Source organism: Dromiciops gliroides, chromosome 6 (assembly GCF_019393635.1).
Source record: "Dromiciops gliroides isolate mDroGli1 chromosome 6, mDroGli1.pri, whole genome shotgun sequence".
Classification (NCBI taxonomy): domain Eukaryota; kingdom Metazoa; phylum Chordata; class Mammalia; order Microbiotheria; family Microbiotheriidae; genus Dromiciops; species Dromiciops gliroides.
In genome coordinates, this window is record NC_057866.1 from 169150541 (window position 1) to 169159896 (window position 9356).

At 37.7% G+C, this 9356-nt stretch overlaps 1 pseudogene; it reads right to left on the bottom strand.

Moving 5' to 3' along the window:
• Positions 1–3474: 3474 nt before the first annotated feature.
• On the bottom strand, positions 3475–9141 carry LOC122732136 (annotated as a pseudogene).
• Between the last annotated feature and the right edge of the window lie 215 nt (positions 9142–9356).

Consider the following 9356-nt stretch of genomic DNA (forward strand, 5'->3'; position numbering starts at 1 on the left):
AATACATTATACATTAAAAAAAATCTAAATGTGGGTTCTAATATGTATCCCCCAGTTTTTTTTTTGGCAAGGCAACTGTGGTTAAGTGACTTGCCCAGGGTCACATAGCTAGTAAGTGTCAAGTGTCTGAGGCCAGATTTGAACTCAGGTCCTCCTGACTCCAGGGCCAGTGCTCTATCCACTGTGTTACCTAGCTTCCCCTGTACCCCCCAGTTTTGAGGGGAAAACTGGCTAAAATTGCTGATAAATTCACCAAGAGTTTAGGCTTTTAATATAGTAAAGAGAGAGAAAGATTGAGAACAGGTTCCTTATAACATGGAAATCCTAGCCTTCCTAACCACTCATGTGAAGTCCTGCCACCAAGTCAATGTCTCAAACCAAAAAGAGATAATCAAATCCAGTTCTCTCATTTTATAGACCAGAAAAGTGAAATCAAGAATGGGGAAGAGACTTACCCGAGGGCTGAGACAAGGGGTCAGGACTCAGGAGTCTTGAATTCCAGCCTAGCGCTTATTTCTCCCTCCCATTTTCAATTCACATGGCGACTCATAATAAATGGTTGAAGTAGAAAATCATTTTCTTAGCTGATGAGAGACTCTTTATGTATTTAGATACTGTATTTATTATGAGAACAAGTGAATGGATTCATATGCAAACAGCGGCTTTGAAAAATTCATGTTGCTCATCCCCAGCTGAGGACATACACCCAAATAGATTCTTCTAGTAATCCTTACTCTGCAACAATATTTCTAGGTTTACATTGTCTACATGGTTAGGAACTTAAAACCTACTCAGGCCCGCTGGAAGTCACTTGGGTTGTAGGTGTTGTTTTGCCCCTCATTTCTGAAGAGGATCAGTGGCATCACAGGGCAATGTCTTGTCTTATGGTTGAATTGGATTTAAGTGAGGCAGAGTTGCACAAAGTCCTCAGCCTCACTCTCTCTTCCAAAGTCACAGAAGTCCAACGACAGGACAAAAGTCAGGGTGACTGGCTATTGCTCTGGATGCAGTGGATGACATTAGCATCTTTGATGTCTGGTCAAGTTCTAAGCACTCCACAGTACCTGCTTCAGCTGCCTTCATAGCCGTTGGAACAAATTGTTCACATCTGCCCATTTTGTTTGGGGATGTTTTCACGTACTCGGAGTAGACACCCCCCTAGCTCATCAATGGGTTTCTGGTTCATTGGTTACCCTAAGCCTGGCTTAGGCTATCTGCTAAAATCATTTACTAGGGTGTGGCCCCTGTGCATGCTACAACTTCTTGGAGCCACAAGTGAGAGTTGGGTGACAGGCAGACACCAAAGGTGGGTGGTGAACAGCCCTAAGAAGGACTCACACCAATGTAGGTATGTAGATTTAGGGACAGAAGGAATCTTAGAAGTCATCTAATCAAACTTTCTTATTTTACAGCTGAGGAAATAGAAGTCCAGATATGAACTTGTTCCCTTGATTCCACTTCAGCTCTGTTTTCACTGTACCCTGTTTTCACTGGGGAAACGAGTGTTAAGTGACTTGCCCAAGGTCACACAGCTAGTAAGTGTCAAGTGTCTGAGATCAGATTTGAACTCAGGTCCTCCTGAATCCAGGGCTGGTGCTTTATCCACTGCACCACCTAGCTGCCCCTATACCATGCTACTCTTACTCCAGACATCAGAACTATAATTAGTATGGGAGCAATTCAGGCTTGGCCTCAGGATGCTGAAATTCAGAGAGTGAGGAGAATAATTCTCCTTCAGCAGCCTAGAAAAATGCTAAACTTAGCACCTAAGCCGTCCCAATAATTAGTTAAAATAAGAAGCTACTAGGTATTGCTCTTATGGCTACTTCCCAGCCTGGGCAGCTGTGTTTTAGAGTATGTTTCTCTCTTATTGGCCCATGCACAAAAAATGGCTAGTTACAGCTTAGTCAGTTACTTCTTCCAACTGTGGGATACTATAAGTGGCACTGATATGGTACTGAGCAGCTTTTAAACAGACACCCAAGCCACAATTCTAAGTATGGGCCCTTCTCAAACTTGGGGTTCTTACTCTCTTGGTAGTTGAGTCATTTCTACTAAATTGAGGTCCACATATTAACCCAGCCCTGGGAGTTTTGATTCACATCAGTGGTACAGTTTCTGAAATAATTTTTTTCAATGAACAAGGATTTATTTTCTTTCCCTCTATCTTTCTCTTCTTATTCCCCATTGGGAAAAAAAAAATCCTTATAACAAATATAAATAGTCAAGCAAGACAAATTCCTATATTGTTTTATGTCCAAAAATGTATGTCATTTTTTATAGTTAGTCTATCCCCTATGTGTCAAAGATAGGCAGTATGCTTCTTTATCAGTCCTCTATAACCAAGGTTGATCAATATGTTGGTCAAAGTTCTTCGATTTTTCAGAACTTTGTAAAATGTTATTAGCATGGTATAAATTGTTTTCCTTATTCTACTCAATTCACTCTACATCAATTCATACATGTCTTCCCAGGTTTATCTGAACTATCCTTTTTGCCATTTCTTACTGAACACTGTATTTTATTGCATTCATATTTCATAATTTGGGGAATGTAGTCATTCCCCAGTTGATGGGTTTCTGTTCCTCCTTACTTTTCAGTAAGGAGGTTGCTATAAATCCATTTGTACATATTGGTCTTTTTCCTCTTTCTTTAAACTCTTTGGAGTATATCTAGTAGTAGTGTAGCAGGGTCAAATAGTATATGGAGTTCTGGGTCCAGTTACAAAGTGCTTTTAGAATGATTGTACCTAATCATGGCTCCAACTACAGTATATCAATGTGCCCATTTTCCTGGATCTTCTTCAATATTGATAATTTTTCATTTTTTTCCAACTTTGCTAATCTGAGGAAGAACTCAATTTGTTTTAGTTTGCATTTCTTTAATTATTAGTATTAATTAGTTAATTAGTGTTAATAAAGAATTAATAATTCCCTAATTATTATTAAAGAAACATTTTTCATATGTTTTCATTTGTTCGTTGATAGTTTGGATTACTCTTTTTGAAAATTAACAGTATATATCCTTTGGTTATTTAGCAATTAGGGAACGGCTTCAATTAAAGAAAAGTCAAATATGATAAGGTCATGCTTACAGGGCTATATCCTGTATAAATATATATGTAAAATATGGATCAAGGAAATGTATGATCAGAAAGAGAAGTAGATCAGTCATGCAGTGAAGGTGGGAGAGAGCAGCCAGATGCAGTGCTGAACAGATACCCATGGAATGGTAAAATCCCTAAGAGAAAGCTGCTAGCATGTTGGGAGAGGCACTGCAGTAAAGGAGAAAGAGCCTTGAAAATAGTTAGGAAATATGTAGCTTCAAATCTTATCTCTGATACTTGCTGGCTAAATGACCATGGGCCAGCCCTTGAATTCCAATATATTTTGCTTTTTTTCAATCCAATTTTCATTTTGACTTAAGTTTTTATTGTAGATATATTGTCTGTTCACCTGTTAGCAACATCCATGGCTACTTTATTTGCTTGCCTGTGTTTTGCTGGCCAATTTTGGCTTTCTCAATGCTCTATTGTAGGCGTTTTTTTTCTTTTGACTTCCCTCAGAAAATGAGATGACAAAGTCTCTAATTTCTATTTCCTTGCATGAAATGTTTTGTTTGGAAAAGTTGAGAAATAGACATTCCAGTCTCCTCATAGCCCACCATGCCATTATCAATTAAGTTTTGATTGACTTCCTTCACTGACATAGCAGTAATTCCTTTCTCCTTGGGAGTCATCTTCTCTCAACTGAAATATATATTTTCTCTCATAAAAGAGCACCATCACAGGAGTTCTCTTTTCATCTTTACCCTTTTTTTTTAAACATGGATATGGCTCAGTGTCTGTGGTCCTTGGGCAGTAGAGGTAGATGGAATCTCCAACCTTCTAATTTTCCAGATAAGGGAAAAGAGAACCATAGAGATAAATGATTTGTCCAAGGTCACACAAGTAAGAAAAGGTAAAGCTGAGATTCAAATGCAGGTGCTCTACCTTCAAACATAGCACTCTTTCTACTATATTACATTACTTCCCAGGGAGAAGAATTGTAGAAGAGGAAAACACATGGATTAGTTGTAAGCTGCATGGATAATGTCTACATCTATGAGATTATGGATCTGTTGAAGATCAACATGCATATACACACATATCTATTTTATAAAAGGATGCATGTCTGTGCATACACATATCTATATATTTATGCATATATGTATGTTTGTGTTCATACATGTGTGTTGATATATATGCATGTATATTTGTACACATACAAGGTAGATCTAATGAACTTTGAAAAGATGATTGTTAAATTTTGAATGTGAGCATTTACATTTTGAAAATGATCAAACACCAATAATTAGGGCTTGATTTATTATTTTTTTGATTATTGAGATTTAAGAAAATGATGGATAAAATGGTAATAATGCAGATTAAACTTAAAACTACATATTCCTCTGCTCCCCCCCATCCCTCAGCCACACAATGAGAGCCAGTTGTTAAACATTTACCAGTATACCTTGCATGCATTGGTTGTGAGCAGCTTTGATAGAGAGTATTGTTTTCAGTGATGGATTATGGATCCAGTGAAGAATTTATATACAGATATAGATATAGACTCATATATGGATAAATATAAATGGATATATGAATCTATACATTTGTGTATACATACACATATATGTTTATTTCTCTAGTCTTTGAGGGTCTTTCTAGCTAAGATCTATGATCCTATTAACAAAAACTCCCAAATTGGAGATTTCATTACTTTAATTCTTCCTAATAAGATACTTCAAAAGGCTAAAGGCCCTACTGTACTCATTGTCTTGTTTTCAGACTAAGAGAAGATGTATAATCCTTACAGATCGCACCAAGAAATTGAGATCAGAGAAGCAGAGATAGCAACATAGATAAAGATTGCCAGAGACAGAGACAAGGACAGACAGTTACAGAGAGACATAGAGACAGAGACATAGAGAGTGAAACAGAGAGAGAAAAGGAGGGAGGGAGGGAGGGAAGGGAGAGAGAGAGAGAGAGAGCGAGCACTCGCATTCGCATTTCATCCAGACGTTTATTCCACCTTAAAGGAGATGGTTTACAGAACAAGAATATCAGGCTAGATGTTTTCTAAAGTCTCTCCTTACTTTCTACACGCAATCCCACAACTACATCTGACAGCAAAAAGCCCTTTGTTCTTAATCTCCTGTGACTTGGGAGGGGTTGGCAAAGAGAGCAGGTTCTGGAGGGAAGAAGATCTCGTTGTGATCCTTCTCCTCCTATTTCCTTCTCCTGCAACCTTGGGCCAGCCACTTTCTCTCTGTAGGTTTTGGTTTCCTCATCTAGGAGATAAAGAGAGTCCTACTAGATGTTCTCCAAGGTCTACTGTGGTTCCATGCTCCCACAACCTTAAGAAAATGTGGCATGGGAGTAGATAAGAAAAGAACCATCAGACAAGGCTAAAAGTCTAAAATTTTTGCTGGAGGTGGCAAACATCTGGACCTGGTCTTGCAGATTGGCTGCCAGTTTTCAGGTTACTCTTTGGTCTATACATTTCTAATTAGTCCCATCTCAGTGTCACATGCAAACCTCACCATCCTTGAACTCTGCAGGGAATTCACCAATGCAGGAGGCTTAACAGCCTGTGTTCCCTCTAGACATTGGTGAGTTGTTTTTTTTTAGCTTATGGAGCAGGACCCATATCTGAGCCAGAGTGAATTAATTTGGCAAATAAATGCTATGAGTCACAGTGTCAAGTTCCTTTTCTCAAGTCCAGAGTTAAAACATCTTCTAAGAGAGCCATCATCGATTTCATGCCCCTTTTTGCTTATTACACATCTAAGAAGTCCTCCCTCTTCTTTCTCCCTTGAGTGGCCAGGCTTAGTCTCATGTCCTTATTTGCTTTCACCCTATTTGGAGAGTTAGTTCCTTTGTTTCCCAAGCAAAACCATGTGTCTGTTTGCTTATCTTTTCTTCCCTAGTTTTAACCAAGGAAATTTGTATTTTTTTTCTTGATCAAGTCCATCTTAACACATAGCAAACCATGTGTGATAATAGTCTTGGAGAGAGCTAACTTGGGATGAGTTTCAGCACAATGAAACTCATGGCATCTGTCTCTGGAGGCCAAAGTAGAGGTATCCCTTATATCAATGGCAGGCTAAAGGCAAAATTGGGTGCCTCATTGAGGAGCTAGAATTGGGAGATATTGGGGACTTAGTGGCAGTTATTATTGTTGTCCTAAAGACTGTCATGGGAAAGAAGGATGAGATTTCTTTTGCACAGCCTCTTTGGGTAAAAGTAGAATAATACAATGGAAAGAGGATCTGGGTTCAAATTCTAATCTTATCACTGAATGCATTGCTGTTGGAAAGTACCTGAACCTTTCTGAGACTTACTTTTCTCTCTTGTAAAATGAGGGCTCCAGATGAGATGACTTTAAAGGTCCATTTCAGTTTCATTTGTAATACTATAAATTCAATTTAATTTCAGAAGCATCTGTTATGTTTTTGATGATAAACATTTTTCTGTGAAGTATTGAGTTCCAAATTCTATCCCTCCCCTACCCCCTCCCTGAGGTGGTAATCAGTTAGGCAATTAGTTATGGGTTATACATGTGCAATTATGTAAAATATTACCTTATTAGTCATTTTGTACAAGTAAACTTGAATAAAAGAAAAAAAATGAAAGAAAGTGAAAAATAGTGTGCTTCACTCTGTGTTCCATCAATATCAGTTCTTTCTTTGGAGGTAGATAGTATGTTTCATCAATAGTTCTTTGGAATTATTTTGGGTCATTTTATTGTTGAGAATCATTAAGTCTTTCACAGTTCTTCATCAAACAATATTGCTATTGCTGTGCACAATGTTCCTTTGATTCTGCTCACTTCACTATACATCATTTCATATACATCTTTCCAGATCTTTCTGAAATCATCCTGCTTGTCATTTCTTAAGCACAATAATATTCTATCAAAATCATATACCACAGCTTGTTTAGCCTTTCTCCAATTGATGGGCATTCCTTTGATTTCTGATTATTAGCCACCACAAAAAGAACTACTAGCAATATTTTTATACAAATAGGCCTTTTTCTCTTCTGTGGGATTTCTTTGGGATACAAACCCAGCAGTGGTATTGCTGGATCAAGATGTGTACACAGTTCTATACCCTTTGGGCATAGTTCCAAATTGCTCTCTAGAATGGTTGGATTCATTCACAACTACAACCATCAGTGGATTAGTGTCCCAGTTTTCCCACATCTCCTCCAACATCAAGTATTTTCCTTTTTTGTTATATTTGCCATTCTGATAGGTGTGAAGTGATATCTCAGACTTGTTTTAATTTTCATTCTCTGATCAATAGTTATTTAGAGCATTTTTCATATGACAATAGATAGCTTTGATTTCTTTATCTGAAAGCTGCTTTTTCATATCCTTTGGCCATTTATTAGTTGGGGAATGACTTGTGTTTTTATAAAATTGACTCATTTCTCTATATAGTTGAGAAATGAGACCTTTATTAGAAATACTTGTTTCAAAACTTCTTTCTAAGTTTTCTGCTTTTCTTATAATTTTTGTTTGTACAAAAGCTTTTCAATTTTGAGTATCAAAATTATCTATATTGCATTTTGTATTGCTCTCTATATCTTCTTTGGCCCTAAATATTCCCCCTGTCCATAAATCTGACAGATAAACTATTATATACTAACTTAATTTTTTTTATGGTATTATCCTTTATGTGCAAATCATGTACCCATTTTATTAAGGCTTTTTTTTTTTTTGGTGGGGCAATGGGGGTTAAGTGACTTGCCCAGGGTCACACAGCTAGTAAGTGTCAAGTGTCTGAGGCTAGATTTGAACTCAGGTACTCCTGAATCCAGGGCCAGCACTTTATCCACTGCGCCACCTAGCTGCCCCTCATGTACCCATTTTGACCTCATTTTAGTATGTGGTGTGAGATGTTGGTCTATACCTAATTTCTGGCATACTATTTTCCAGTTTTTCCAGAAGTTTTTGTCAAATAATGAGTTTTTGTTCTAAAAGCTTGGATCTTTGGGTTTATCATATACTATAGTCACTTACTATAATATAATTTTTACCTATTTTATTCCACTGATCCACTTCTATATTTCTTAGGCCGTACCAGATTGTTTTGATAATTAACACTTTATAATAGTTTGTTTAAATACTACTTCCTGCCAGAGTCCTTTCATGATCCCTGCCCTCTTGCTAATATTCAAAATAAGGTTTTGTTTTACATATATTTTGCATGTATTTATCTATGTAATGTTTCTCCCCACTCCCAAATAAAATGTAAACTCTTTGAAGGCAGGAACCTTTTCATTTATGACTTTGTATTCCTAGTGTTCATTCCTAGAATTCATTAGATTTTAAGCTCCTTGAGGGTAAGGACTGTTGTTTGCCACTTTTTGCATCTCTTATACTTAGCAGTGTGCCTGAAACATAGCAGGCATTTAATAAATATTAGTTGATTGAATTTTAATGCCTAGCACAATGTATTGCACATAGATTAGAGGGGTGGCTGAGTGAGTGCAAAGAAGAGGATAGGTGAGAGAGTTGTGCAAGAGGTAAAAACAACAAGACTTAAAACCTGATCATTCCTAGGAACTGGGGACAATGGAGTGAAGTTGTTGTTGTTGTTGATTCGTTTTAGTCATATCTGACTCTTTGTGACCCCATTTTTACAGTTATGTAAGGAGAGATTTCCTAAGAAAGATATTCCAAAATGCAGTGGTCTGTCTCCAAAGACAGTGAGCTCCCTGTGTTTGGAAGTCTTCAAGTTGAGATTATATGACCATGAGTTGCTGATGTTATGGAGATGATTATTCTTTGAGTATGGGTGGGACTAGATGGCTTCCAAAGTTTGTTTCTGAGAGTCTGCAAATGAACAAATTTAAAAATTCTGTTGCTTTTTGCCTTTTCCTTTACAGAGACACTCACTTGTGACCTCCAGTCCTCTAACCATGCCAAACCCACATTTAAGTAGTGTTCATCTGACACATAAGAGAACCTTTTATTTCCACCCCTATAGCTTATTATTAGTTTCATGTACCTGAATGGCCAGCTCCCTTAGGCTGATGGAAGCCCCCAGGAGAGGCTTGCTTTTACCTAGTTCGGGTATGGATATAGCCATCATTCTGCACTTGAGCTGTGTTTCATTTGCACATTAATGTGGGGATCCAGGAGAGCTACAGTCAGTCATGCCATTGTTGTCTCCTGTGGCAGGCTCTTCTGTCCTTGGCTCCAGTATCCAACTGTGTCTTGCTGGATATGAGTCTACTTTTCTGGTCAGACTCAAGTGTTGCCTGGAAGCTCCACATTAACCCATTTCAAGTGGGCAGTAGCTTT